Genomic DNA, 14,001 nt, shown 5'->3' on the forward strand with positions numbered 1-14,001 from the left:
TAGTTTCTTGTAGTGCACATCACGAAGTTTTCTCAACTGGTGTGTGATCACTGCTCTAAACTCCAGCAGGCCCGTTTTGTTCCAAGCTGAGGGTATACCCCAAGAGTTAAAATTTCCTTTCCCTGAGAGATTTGAATGTGATCTAAAAGAACATAGCCAGGAATGTATTAGCTCATGATTAATATTGTGGGTGGTGTCAGCCTAGAGAAATTAACAGCAAACACTACTACCTTCTTGTTTATTAATGAATAGATTATGGGGATAATCATTCTTGTGAGCTTCATCAAAGAAGATAAAATATTTCAAAAGAGGTCAAGTCATTTTTAAAACTGGATATGCAAACTTTTTGTTTCTGGAAAATTAGGAAAAAAACTTGATCTTAAAGGAAATGAGAAAGTTCAACAGAAAAAATTTCTAAAATATAACATCCTGACTTAATATTTCTGTTAAAAACAGGGATACATAAATATGTTAAATAAACAACAACCAACATTTTGTAGATGTTAGTATAAACATTCTCTGCATTAGCTATGTGATTTGGCTATGTTAAGTTTTAGATAATTCATAAGATACTCTAGTAACAAGAAGTACCACTCTGAGTGTAACAGGAAGTGTGAAGCGTTGGTTCTTGTATTGAGTAGTTAAACCACTGAATATTTTCAAAAAGAATTTCCTGGTATTGCATCCTTGGAGCAACGGAGCTCACTAAAGGATTTTTTCTTTTTAACTTCATCAAATTGAGTTTGGTCAGGGCTACCTATTTCTAAATGAACATATCAGATGTACATAAAAATACACAGTGTACTTTTGGTTAGTAGCTAGCGTAAGGAAATCTAAAAAATCTGGCTTCTGGGAAAAACATAGGGTCTCGAATCAAGAGAAGAGAGTGATACTGAGAGTCATAACAATAGCAGCCTGTAATTATTTAGTGTTTAGCTTGTATCCAGAGCTGTTGTAGGTGTTTCTCTATACACTATTTATTCCTTGTAACCATCCCATGGAGAAGATACTGTTGTTATTCCTGTTATACAGATGAGAATATGGACAGTAGAGAAGGTACACAAGGTACTCAAGAATGCTGAATTCCTAAGTGGAAGAGCTAGGACACCCGATCTAGAAAACGTGCCATGGTGCCCCTGCTGTTAATGGCTCTGCTGAACTATCTTCTGATTTTGCCACTCTCCCTTGCTAACTGAACATGGACAATGTCTTTATATTTTAAAGTCTATCCCAATGGTCTGATAACTGCCATGACTACTCCCATGAAGTTGTTACCAGGATTAACTGAAATAATATATTTAAAAGACTTTAAAAGATAATGTGCTCTCCAAATGTGAGGTGATACTATTACATTGGATATGATGGTTAGTTACTCAGTGCAATGGACCATTAAATGGTCAGCAATGAGTGTATTTGGTATTCTAATACACTGAGCCCAAGTAATAGGCTTCTTCTAGAGGTTCTCACATTAGTTCTTCCCAGCATTCACAAGGAAGTCAAGGCTCAGCCTGCCTCTGAATGCAGTTATTTGGAGACGCACAGGCATATTTTGGGAAACAGGGAGGAACTGCAGTAATTGTTTGCACATGCAGACATTGTCTCAAATATGATTTTGCTAATTCAGAGATTCCCTTGTCGTAACTATGAAAATGACACAAGCAGTACTTTTTTGTAATCTCCATATTTGACGCATGAAAGAAGACTTAATTCCTGTTTGAATAAACAACATAATAAGGTTATTGAGATTAGAGACCATTACTATATAAAATTATGTCTAAGTGGCAGATATAATTAACATTGGATTGTAATTACACTAATTACAAGTCACATTAAGACACTCCAGTAATGACAAAGTGAGAACCCTATAATTGAATGGAATAAGTAGGGAAACATGCTGCTCACACTAATTACCTAAATGAGCTAATATGTCTTCAGAATGACAGTCACGCTCAATGTTATTACGCAGACAAGGCAGTTGAGTGAGGTATTTAAAAAAATTTTTTTTGGCTAATTTTCTTTCTTTATCTGCTCTAGGACTTATTTCGAGTCATCAGCAGCTTCAGAACTTCTCTTCTGAGCCAAAGGGGAAAAAAACCTGCAATTAGAGCTTCCTGTAAGGAGAAAACATATAGCAATGACGAGTAAAACAGGTAAAATTCCAGTGTTGTGTGGAAGGTTCTGAACACCAGCTGGATCCTTGGGCTGGTGACTACTCTCCAGTCTTCCAGCTTACCGAATCAAGCGAACCCAGCTCACCGTGTAGTGGGCAGCCATGAGAATCATCACCTTTCCAGGCCTGAGGTTCCAAAGATGGCTTCCAGCAGCTTGGCTCCAAAAAGGAGTCTTTCTGTATGTGTTTTTTGTTTGTTTGATTATATTAATAGGCACAATTTATTTTAAAATCAGTACCAAAGAAAAAAAATACTTTGAGAAGCAGCCCTGTCCCTCAGACATCAAATTCTAGTGCTGATCAAATACCAGATTGGCTAAATGTGCGTGCGTGCTAGGCCCTTTTTGAAAATGAGATGTCAGTCATAGTTTCTGGACAGGAGAGCCCGTGAAAAGCTTGCAAGAAGACAGAGTCAGCTTTCCAGGCAGAGTGTGACACAGGAATTGGTTTCATATTAACCATGTATGTACTATATTCAATGGATTGGTTCATCAGAAGGTTGGGGGGCTATTTTTTTGTAAGCATATATTGAACTATCCTGTGAGGCTTTAATTCCTTCTGAGGGATCTGACATTTCTGAGGGTACAAATGCTATGAACATCATTGCAGGAACTACGTCAAGTTCAGATTGCTCAGGATAATTTCTATGGAATGAGAGTGATAAAGCCCGAATTATTCCAGGCAATTAGTATGAGCATTGTACTGGAACTCATATTTCATCCCAAGCTGTTAAGTGAGAATATAAACTAATAGCAAAATATGAATTCATCACAATGTGAAAATCGTTCATGTTTTGTTTCTTTCCCCTCTCACGTTACCTTTCTTTCCTATGCCTTCAACTGTCTGAAGCACTGCTTGAGTGAGAAGAGAAAGGAAAAAGAACAGAAAACAGCTTCTTAAAACCCTTTATTTGAAAAGAGATATGTCATGGCAGAGAAATTGCAAAATGGAGAAACCCAATTGATGAACTTAAATTGATAAACAACGCCCAGCCAGCTTAGCTTTTCTTTCTCTTGTATTGGTGAAGAAATTGTGACGGGCATGCCTTTGTTATCTCAGCTTTGGAATGATTTATGTACAGTCCAGTTTTCCTTGCATGAACATAAATGGGATTTCCTTATCTTTATCCAGAGATTATAATTTTGCCTCTAAGAAACCAGGCCTATGGGTTTTCAAAACAAAGCAGTAAATTAAATATGCAATATTTATTAGCAAATGGATGCTATATTACTCCAAAGGTGACAATTTGATTCTCCAACTCTGTTTTTATTTGGTATATAACTCAGAAATTACTGCTTCCTTGAAGTATTCCAGTTGGCAGGTTATGCAATTCTTGCAATCAATCACATTTTAGTTAAAAATAAACAATGTTGAGTTGGAGTTATACTTAATTAATTCTGTAGTGCACCAATTCCTATAATTCCTATAACCAAGCATTAAGAGTTTACATAAGAGAATATTGATTGAAACAAATAGTATTGGGGGCCAGATTTCTGCTAATGGCCATAAAAAATCAGACATAAATGGAGCCTGGCATGCTTAATCTATTATAAGGAATGGAGTAACTTAGATTTTGTCCTCAACATTATCCTGTTCTCACTGATGATTTTGCAAATTACTCAATATTTTTGTTCTGATATAGTAGCAATGTCAATGCTTACTAGTAACTTTTTAGTCTTTGAGGCTTAAGATAGCTCTGAAACTTATTTCATTTTTTATCATTACCTCCTGGGAATGAGTTGGTTAAGTTAGCAGAGCAGTCGGATACCCCCAAGCAAAGCTGTCAAACTTAGAGATGGATAGTAAAAACTCAAGTTGTTTTAAGTCATGATTTTTACAACTCTAAAAAATGTACAAATGATTTTTAGCTTGTATATACCAACAATTTCTCTTTCTCTCTCTCTCTCTCTCTCTCTCTCTCTGTGTGTGTGTGTGTGTGTGCATGTGTGTGAGTATAGTTAGTATTCAGATCTTTGTACTACCAATCCCCAGGCAGGTTTTGATCCACAAGTGGTTGCTTGTCAGGCATTACACTAGATAAATGTGATTGAACCATATCACAATGAAGATTTTTTTTATTAAAAAATGGAAAGAAAATTAAATTTTATTTCTAAAGATTTACCTACTCAAAAAGTAGAGTGGGGCAAAGGGGTGGGGGAGAGAGAGAGAGAGACTTTTATCTGCTTGTTTACTCACCAAACATCTGCAAAAGCCAGAGCTGGGCTAGGCTGAAGTCAGGAGCCTAGAACACCATCTGGTTCTCCCACATTTAGTGGCAGGGGCTCAAGGACTCGGGTCATCCATTGCTTTGCAAAACTCAATAGGAGGAAGCTGGTTTGGAAGCAGAGCAGCCAGATTTGATCCAGGGCTCCAATATGAGATATTGGTGTCACAAGCTGCAGCTTCACCCATTATGCCACAGCAGAGGCCTCAGTGACTTCCTAGTATTATTCCCCACTGAAGGAAACTAAGGCTCCTTAGAGAAATGGTTCACTCTGGAACTGTGGCAGGTAACATAGAACTTTTTTTTTTAAAGAAGCAAACAAAATAGTCACAGAATGATTGGACCATATGAAAAAGATCAAGAAACCAATTTGAAAGGTCACCCATTGAAAAAAAAATCAGGGATAATTTCAGCTGGTTGCCCTGAGTTGCTGTTGGATAATCATAAGTCTTTATGGAAAAGAAGTGGCAAACAAGAGGGTGGGGAGAGAACAGTGGTGTGGATGGAATACATCTTCCCCATCAAAGGTAATTTAATGCCTCTAAAGAATTCTTGATATTTCCTTCCTGGGCTTCTACTGTCTTTCTAAACATGATAGAAACAGATGGTTCCACTCCTGGCTCCCCAGCCCCACTCTGGAGCACACAGATATGTAATTTTTGCTGTTCTGTACGCGCTCCTATTTCCCATAGCTGGTTCTTCGTTTTAGAGTATTACAAATTTGAAAAGATGGATCAATGCTAAAGTCAATTGACTACTTTGGAGTTTCATAATAGGTTAGTGCAGGATTCTCTCTATTCTTGCCATTATTGATGTTCTAGTATAATTCTAATATCTAAATTATCAACACCAAAGATAGATTTCTATTCCTGAGAACTTCTTACCTAGGGTATCAGCACTAACATAGAGTATCTCATATTTTCTCTAAAGTATATTTTGTCGTGCCACAGGAGATTTACTTTCAGTCAATTGACTTGTGACTTGTGTATAGTATTAAGCCAAAAGACCTTTCAAGAAATCTTCTGCCTACTTAGTGCTAGATCAACTGAGAGACCGTGGAGTCCAGATGCCAGGTTGAAATTTCATTTGTAAGTGTCTATACCTAGGCTGAGTAGGTGGAGATCTAATTTAGGTCACATTTCCCCCATTGTCTGCATCACCCCTGAGTATTCTTAGCAACTTCTTTTGAAATGGCCTCAAGCTCCTACTATTCCTGAAATAATTTTGACTAAATCAGGAAATAAACCAAATGTCTCTGTCCCTCCATCTGATGGAGCTTGAAATTAAGACTCTCAGGCAAATGATTGATGTAGACATGACTGCTGAGCTTCTGCATTGCTTCCCCAACACCTTTGCTAGCAATAACCTTCTGACCAAAGCTGCAGGGACATTCCCTGGGGGGCTGTGCATCCTTGTTTCCCTTCTCTTCTGTTCTGTTCCAGCACTTATGTTGGCTCCACCCAAAGGCTTGAATTTTGGCTGAAGTTTTGGCACTTTGCTCCTGTTTGGATCTTAATCTCATAGTGTGAGCACTATAATTTTCTATCTAGTGCCATCCTTTCCACCCAAGAAAAGATTTCTGATCTATATTTAATCTAGATTGGTAGCTAGGGCAATGCCATCTCTGGACAAATCTTTTCAAATAAAACTTTGACATTATGAAAGAGTAAAATGTTTTGTTTTGCTTTTTGCATGAAGTTCCTGCACTGGTGTTTGGCACATACATGTACTCTTTGGGATCTTGTGTAGTAGATTCCTTTCAACAATCCTTAGTGTGCTGGGTTGCACTTTCCTTACTCTTTTTTGCTCTCCCACCATCCCTCAAACCTAGTCTTGCATTTGTAGACAAGTCAACACTCCCAATTCCACTCAGCCATGTTTCTGGATGTTTAGTCACATTCTGGCACCACTTAAGATTCCATCTGCCAAGTGCTACTTTAAATGGACTTGCACCTGAGTTGCTGCTCATGGGATTAGCATTTTAGGTTAATATTCTACATCAAATTCCCTTGTAGTGCTCCAAACGTGATTAAGAACAAAGTTTTGGAGTTAAAGCCTCGTCTTGATTCTAATTCAGCACAATTTATTTAACCTTCCTAAGCACAGTTGGCATAATATGCAGATAATGTATAGACAAAATGAGGATTATAATTCACATATCTGAAGGCTGCATGAACTAATAATAACTATTTATCATGTGCTACTGTATAAGGACACTGTGATAAGTGCTATGGATATTAAATATTTTAAAATTTTGTCTTATTATAAGACAACTTATAAGTATACATATTTATGGGGCAGAGAATGATGTCATGATTTATGTCTATGATTCTGAGCACTTAATTGACATATACTACATCTCAAATACCTAATTTTGTGTATAAATACTATCTCTAACTCTTAGAGATTATTGCAAGATATATTGCAATCATTTTATAGATAAGTAAATTAAAGCTCAATATAGTCAAATAATTTATTGTAGTCACCACAGTAAGCAAGGGGCAGAGCTGGAATTTAATTCCATGGTTTGGCTGACTCTTACACTCTGGAATATTTCACTGCATTCTGCTGGGCACCTCTGATTGGAAAGGTTTTCCTCCAAAGAAACAAAGAGGCACATTTCTCTGTGGCATTTCCTGTTTTCCTATTTCAAACATCTTTTTAGTGCTGAAGAGTTGCCAAGATCAAAGGCATAATTTATGTATTGAACTGCTGCAAGCTGGAAGAAAATACATTTTATCATGTTTAATTCTTTAACTCATTCAGTACGTGTTTTGAAGCAGTTTGGGTGAGGTGAATAGATATTTATTAAGTAGATATTGATGGGGTGAGGGGTGTGTCGGAGAGGGATGACAAAGACTTAGGGATTTTACTCTGTAAGGTATTATGTACTTCAGAAAATAGCGATAAGGCAAATGTAATTCTTTAAAGATTCTGGGAAAAGGAAATCTCCCTAATATGCAGAAAATTTCAGGGAAGCGTTTTCTGACTGTCCTCTTCATATTTGGTTCACCAAATATTATTTACCTCAACTTCTTTTTTTTCGATTCCTTAATAGAATGTTTTATATTTATAAATAATATATTTGTCTGTTTTATTACTAAATTTATCTCCTAAAGACTCCCTGAAAACTAGGATCATGTCACATAATGACCTGTGCATAACTGCCAATAAATAGTTTTTGAATGAATATGACAGAAGTCCAAAGAAGATCGCTACCCTATGTGAGGAGACTGACCTCAAACACTGCCATATTTAAATCCACATCCCCATATAGGTGTCGATAGGCAAGATAAAAACCTGCATGAACACTTTTCATCATGAAGATGGCTTGGAAGTAAGGTATGCTGGCATCCCACACACAAATGAGCAGGGAGGAAGGCTGGATTAGGTGTGGCTGTGGAAACAAAGGTGGAAGTTGACTTTCTGGCTCAATGGCCAGACATCCAAGGTGTATTTCAAAGGTCGTGGATAGTTCAGCAGATGTTTCTTTTTTTCTAGAGCTGTTGATGAGCATAACTGTGTGATGCTCAAAGTCTGATGGGTGGCGTTGTAATAGTGGTGACTCAGCCAAGCAAAGAGCCAAGACTGAGAGAGATCTAGCATTCAGTGGAGGGGCATGGTAAGAATCGGACAGTCTTACGGCTTTTGAGTTCCTCTGGGTTAACAGAATCAATAGGTAACATATCGTCCACTCTACTTGACCTCGTGTCCTTTGCATCACGGTACAGAATTTGGGTGACTCAGAAAACAGTCACAACCATCCAGCGAGTGATAAAAGGGTTACACAACCATACGCAGCATATGAGGCAAAAACAGCTCTCTATATTTTTATCTACAATGATATATGCAGAGGAAAAGACAGATTGGGAAGCAATATATGAAAATGTTATTAGTGATTATCTCCAGGTGGTAAAAATTTCAGGTGATGTATGGTTTCATCTGCATGTTTTCCAAGTCTTCTCTAGTTAGCATGAATTACTCACAAAAAGAAAAAGTAAATATTAAACACATGCACACACACACACACACAAAGAGAAAAAGACTCCACTGGGCAGAATAAATCAAAGTAGATCATGTTATTAACTTTTGTCACGTTTCTGTTTCTTGTCCACTGGAGTGAACTTCCTGGGTCTGTCTGTACTACAAACTGTGGTGCCTCTCCCAGCTGGCTCTTGTCATCTCATTTTCCTCTGCTCTGTCAAAACACTGACACTCCACTTGCAGGTCTAACCTCTTTCTTCTCAGAATATATGATGTTGACGATATTCCTCTCTTGTTTTCCTCTTTACTCACAATTAAGTTGCGGTGGAAATGACAGACCTGGGTTTCAATGAAAGAGCTCCAAGCAGGTCAGCCGAGGCAGGTACTACACTTTGGAAATGTCCTCTTAAGCTATGCCACTGCAAGTGTTAGAGACCTTATAGTAGAAACCCTAAAACTAATAGACCCTATGGCAGCTCCATTGGTCCTACATGTGTGGTAGAAAGGATGCTAGGACTTGGTAAAAATGTGAGAAACCAAATACTGACTCTGTTGATTTATTCCAAAAATTGCAATGACTACTATGTAAGGATGGGTTTATTCCTGCAGTTTTAGACAGAGTAGCCCATTTCTCCCATGGTTTAACCTCTTGGCTTTCACTCTCATTTTCCCGATTATACCTACTGTTCCTACCTCACTAGAAAATGTAACTGTAACACTTTCCCCTCCAATAAAATCTACAAATGTTCTCCACAGAGAAATAAACATTTGAAAGGATATAAATGCTTTCATAATACCATGTAAACATGGATTGAAGCATCACATGATGCTTCATAAGTATGCAACTTTTATGTTTTGATTAAACATTTTTAAATATTATAAAGATACAATTCCTACAGTTTATTTCCTGGCAGATAGCTGATTGGACTCTTTTGTTGTATGCATCCCAGTTGGGGTGTTGACATGTGAGAGGTGGAGGTGTTAATGTGTATGTAGGTAACATTGACATTCTTCAGCGACCTTCTGAATCTCAGGTTTAGTAGATATTAAATACACCACAGCGGGCAACAAGACAAAAAATAGTGAGAGCAAAAGGGGCTTTAGCATCCGCAGAAAACAGACAACTATCTAATAGAGCTTACCATTTGGCCAGTTCTTTTAAGAGTAAATACTCTAGAATCAATATTGTTTGCCTCTAATTCTTGTGAAATAACTAATATTCAAAATTTAAATTAAAATGTAACTAGGTATTTCAGAGGATATTTGATGTTGAATTTCAAAAAATGGCAATTTGAATTTTTTGAATACTTCCATTAAGATGAATATCACATGCTCTTTTGCTCAAAGGACGACGGAAGTATAAATGGTGTTTGTAACAAGGGATATTTTATGCTGTTTCCTTCTGCAGGTTAGGATAGCAAATTTAAGTTGGATGGAAATAAAATAACCATAATACTCAGTGACAAAACCTCTGGTAATTTCTAAAAGGTCAATTGAAATGGGCTGATTATAGTTTGTGATTAAGTGGTACTTAACCTATACTGTACTGCTCTTAACTTCTTTGTGTGGATTTGTTTTGGTGAAATTCACATTTAGAGTTCTGATTAGATTTTTCTATTTTTACATATTAGGAAGACAGAAAGACAGTCATTTCTTTTCCCAATTATGCTTTTGTTTGTCTTTGCTTTGCCTTTACTTCAACTGATTGCCTGTGTTGTTTTAATGTACATATCTGTTTTTGCTTTTTTGTCTTCATAAGCTCTATTACAGCTAAGAGTTTTGCTTTTTATTTCACTCTCTGTAATTCAAAGGACACATGTGTTTATGTTTTTCTGTGAGTTTGAAAAATTAGGAAATAAAAGGCCAGGATCAATTTTAATGCTGATAATCAATTAACTTTTACATATATCTTCTTATCTAAGTATTAAGAAAAACAATATATGTCTTTTGGAATCTCAAAACAAAGTTGTAAATTTCACAATAAGATGATACAAGTGAAAGTGTTTTGAAAAGTATAAAACCCTCTTTATTTATTTGAGAGAGAAAGAAAGAGGTAGAATGAATCTTCCATCTACTGATTTGCTTTCAACTAGGACTCCAACCAGCTTTCTGATATGAGCCATCAATGACCTGCTGTATCCCAGGGTGTACATTAATAGGAAGCTGGATCAGAAGCAGAGCCAGGACTGGAGCCCAAGTGTTCTCATACAGAATGCAAACATCCCAAATATCATCCTTTTAAAAAAAAAAAAAAAGATTTTTATTTCTTTATTTGAGAGGTAGAGTTACAGACAGTAAGAGGGAGAGACCGAGAGAAAAAGGTAGTCCATCTGTGGTTCACTCACCAAATGGCCACAACAGCTGGAGCAGGGCCCATCTGAAGCCAGGAGCCAGGAGCTTCTTTGTGTCTCCCATGTGGGTGCAGGGACCCCAGAACTTGGGCCATCTTCTACTGCTTTCCCAGGCCATAGTAGAGAACTAGATCAGAAGAGCAGCTGGAATTCGAACCAGCGCCTGCTGAAAGATTGCTGAAAGTAAATGTTTGAATGAGATGCCAGCACCATAGGTGGAGGATTAACCTATTGCACCACAGCGTCAGCCCTCCAAGTATCATAACTTCCAAGCCAAACATTAGCTCACAGAATTTATTTAAATCAAGAAATGTTTACTTATGTTGCTTGATTTTTCAAATTTCTACTTTTTAATTGCACATTTTAAAAGTAGGTATGTTATTCAAAATGTCCACTCTCCTTTATTTTCATTGACACAATATATAAAGATTAATTATCTACCTATAGTGATACACACATACAGATATTTTTCCTTAGTATTTTTTCACTTACTATAAGATTTTCATTTTGCTTCTCAGTGGATAATAATTCCAAATTTAGCAATCTGATTAGCATACATGCACTCTGTGTTTATAAAATTATGGCAAAGAATTTAAGTTGTAGCTTATTAAAATGAAATAATACTAGCAACTATTCTGTTTTACCATATGGTTAGACGATGACAGAACTTATACTTTAGGGAGCTAAATTAGTAAAACAAATTATTCTGCCTCTAGACAAAAGTCTCTGTTAAAACCTGACCTTTCTTGAAAATACTGGGAAAATATGCAACATGAATGTGCAGTCAACAATTGTAAGAGATATTTTGCTTGTGACTTTCTGCTTCAGTTGATCTATTATGCTAGTCAGGTTGGCATCTGGTTTCCTTAAGTATAACATCCTGGGATAGATAATCTCTATGCAGTTTTTAGGCCATTTAAAATGAATGAATAGGTAAAGAATTTGCAATCTATGGAATTCTAGAAAGTGTCTGAGCAATTTTATGCCACAACAATAGAAGAATGCATGTGGCAGATACTACATTAATGTAAAAAGGCATTCATATTTTTCAAGATACTTAAAGTAATTAAATGATCTCTTTGGCTAATGCTTGTCCCTATAATAAATCTTTTATTTTCCCCTGGAACTATGCAGTCACATGGAATTTTTACAGTCTCTGCAAACGCAACCTCATTTGGACAGATACTTTTAATGTTTGCCAGAAAGTAAACAGGAAGCAAGTCTGAAAGTAATTTGGAAAAGTCAGAAAGATACTCTCCTTCCAAGAATCTGACTCATTTACTGCCATTCTCTCTGCCCCTGTTTAATGCTCACACAGGATTTTGTTTGTAGAACCAACCAGGTGACAGCTATAAATTATATGGATTTCAGCACCTGCTGGATACCTCAAAACAGAACTACCCAGATCTTTGTCTTCCTCCTGCCACGTGCCCCTGTTCCTGTTAAGTGGAGAGCTGTATATGTTGCAAGAGACTATTTGATCATTGAAGGGAGACAAAATGTTCTGCTTTTCAGCACATTTTAATCCACAGCTGGTGCACAGATTGGCAGAGAGTATATGTTAGTTTTAGCTGTGAATTCTTTCAAGTTGAGATTGCCTATATTTAGATCTCTGGAGTTTTAGGACTGCTGAAAGTAAATGTTTGAATGAGAAAAATATTGACTAGAGGAAAATACTGTTTAATAGAGGTGTTGATTTTGACCAACCTACAATATGCTCATGTTGGATGAGCATTTGTAATAGAAGAGATAAAATTGTGGTGATTACTGGGAAGGAATGTTTATTAGATTATCATGCATTAAAAATAAACCATGATATTTAATTTGGTGTTTAGATTCCTTTGGAGAAAAACTGCTTATACAGGTTCGATTTAGAAAATGAGGTGTAGCACTTTAAAATAGAGAAGTCAAAGAATAACCTAAATTAGACTTCTAAATTTTGTTTTCAAATTCATCAGAAATCATAAAGTAATATGTTACTGTTGATTCCTGGACTGCCTCACAGAATAGGTTCTCCATCCACAGAAGAAAATGTGATGTTGCTATATGTTATCTCCTCCTGAATTGAGTTTTAATTCATTCCAAAATATTTACTGAGAGTCCACCAATTGCCAGGCAATGTGTTAAGCAACAAGAGTACTTCAATAAATGATTTTATTGTTCTATGAGGTTTAAATATAAATGATAGATATTTTACCCAGATTATATTCCATATTATATGCTTTCTAGCCATAATGTTATTTGAATAGCTTTAATCGTATGTTTACCTAGAGCTCAGTAATGCAGAATATATACACTTTATTTGGAGTTCACCTTCATTCAGCAAGGTGTGCATAGACTATGGATTCAATTAAAGTGATGGAAACAAAGGGATTTAAATGGTTATTTTTCTCCCAAACTGAACAGACCTGGTTCTATTCCAGTATATGCAAGGATAAATGTACTGTTAAGATTTTTTATTTGAAAGGCATATATATATATATATACATACATACATGCATATATATGTGTATATATATGAATACATACAGAGAGAGAGAATATCTTCCATCTGCTGGTTCACTCCCCAGATGGCTGCAGTGGTCAGGGTTAGGAGAGGCTGAATTCAGGAGGAGCCAGGAACTTCTTGCAGTACTTGGGCCATCTTCTGCTGCTTTCCCAGGCACATTGGTAGGGAGCTGGATAGGAAGTGGAGCAGCTGATGCTCGAACTGGAATCCATATGTGATGCCTATGTCGAAGGCGATGGCTTTACATTCTGTGGCACAGTGCTGGCCTCATGGATAAATGTTTTAAATAGGAATTATGGCCTCAGTATAAGAGTAGAGAAATGAGTTAGGTTGGTTAGATGTTGGAGACCTTTCCTTTAACTTAAAATTAAAGATACATATTTTTTGTTCATTCATATATTATCTCTAAATCAATAACTAGAATACACTCTAAATTAACCTGCAGGAAGAGGAAATTTAGAAGTAAATATTCAAAATATTTACAGTGTTTATGATCTGTAATTTAAAAATATCTCAACTAGTATCATGGTTATAACCTTACATGCACAAGGAGGTTGACAATGATGTTATTTGTACTTGTGAAAAGATGGGTTTGAATTAGATACATACTGCAAAGTATTTCTTAAATAAAATGACATAACATAGATTGAACATCATGGCAAGCTAAGCGACTGTCAAAATATTTTTTAGCTATATATCTTGGTATTTTTTTTGAAGATTTATTTTATTTATTTGAAAGAGTTACAGAGAGAGGTAGAGACAG

The 14,001-nt window shown here is 36.4% G+C and overlaps 1 long non-coding RNA gene across 2 annotated transcripts in view; it reads left to right on the forward strand.

The window, feature by feature from the left end:
• The window catches only part of LOC149127435 (uncharacterized), a 73,844-nt gene that overhangs the window by 42,796 nt on the left and 17,047 nt on the right, over positions 1-14,001 (forward strand). For both annotated transcript variants that reach the window (XR_016231560.1, XR_016231561.1), the window contains exon 2: positions 2,035-2,150. This is a non-coding gene — a long non-coding RNA (uncharacterized LOC149127435). The remainder of the gene's footprint in view (positions 1-2,034; positions 2,151-14,001) is intronic.

Source organism: Oryctolagus cuniculus, chromosome 3 (genome assembly GCF_051225735.1).
Source record: "Oryctolagus cuniculus isolate XC-2025 breed Fujian yellow rabbit chromosome 3, ASM5122573v1, whole genome shotgun sequence".
Taxonomy (NCBI): domain Eukaryota; kingdom Metazoa; phylum Chordata; class Mammalia; order Lagomorpha; family Leporidae; genus Oryctolagus; species Oryctolagus cuniculus.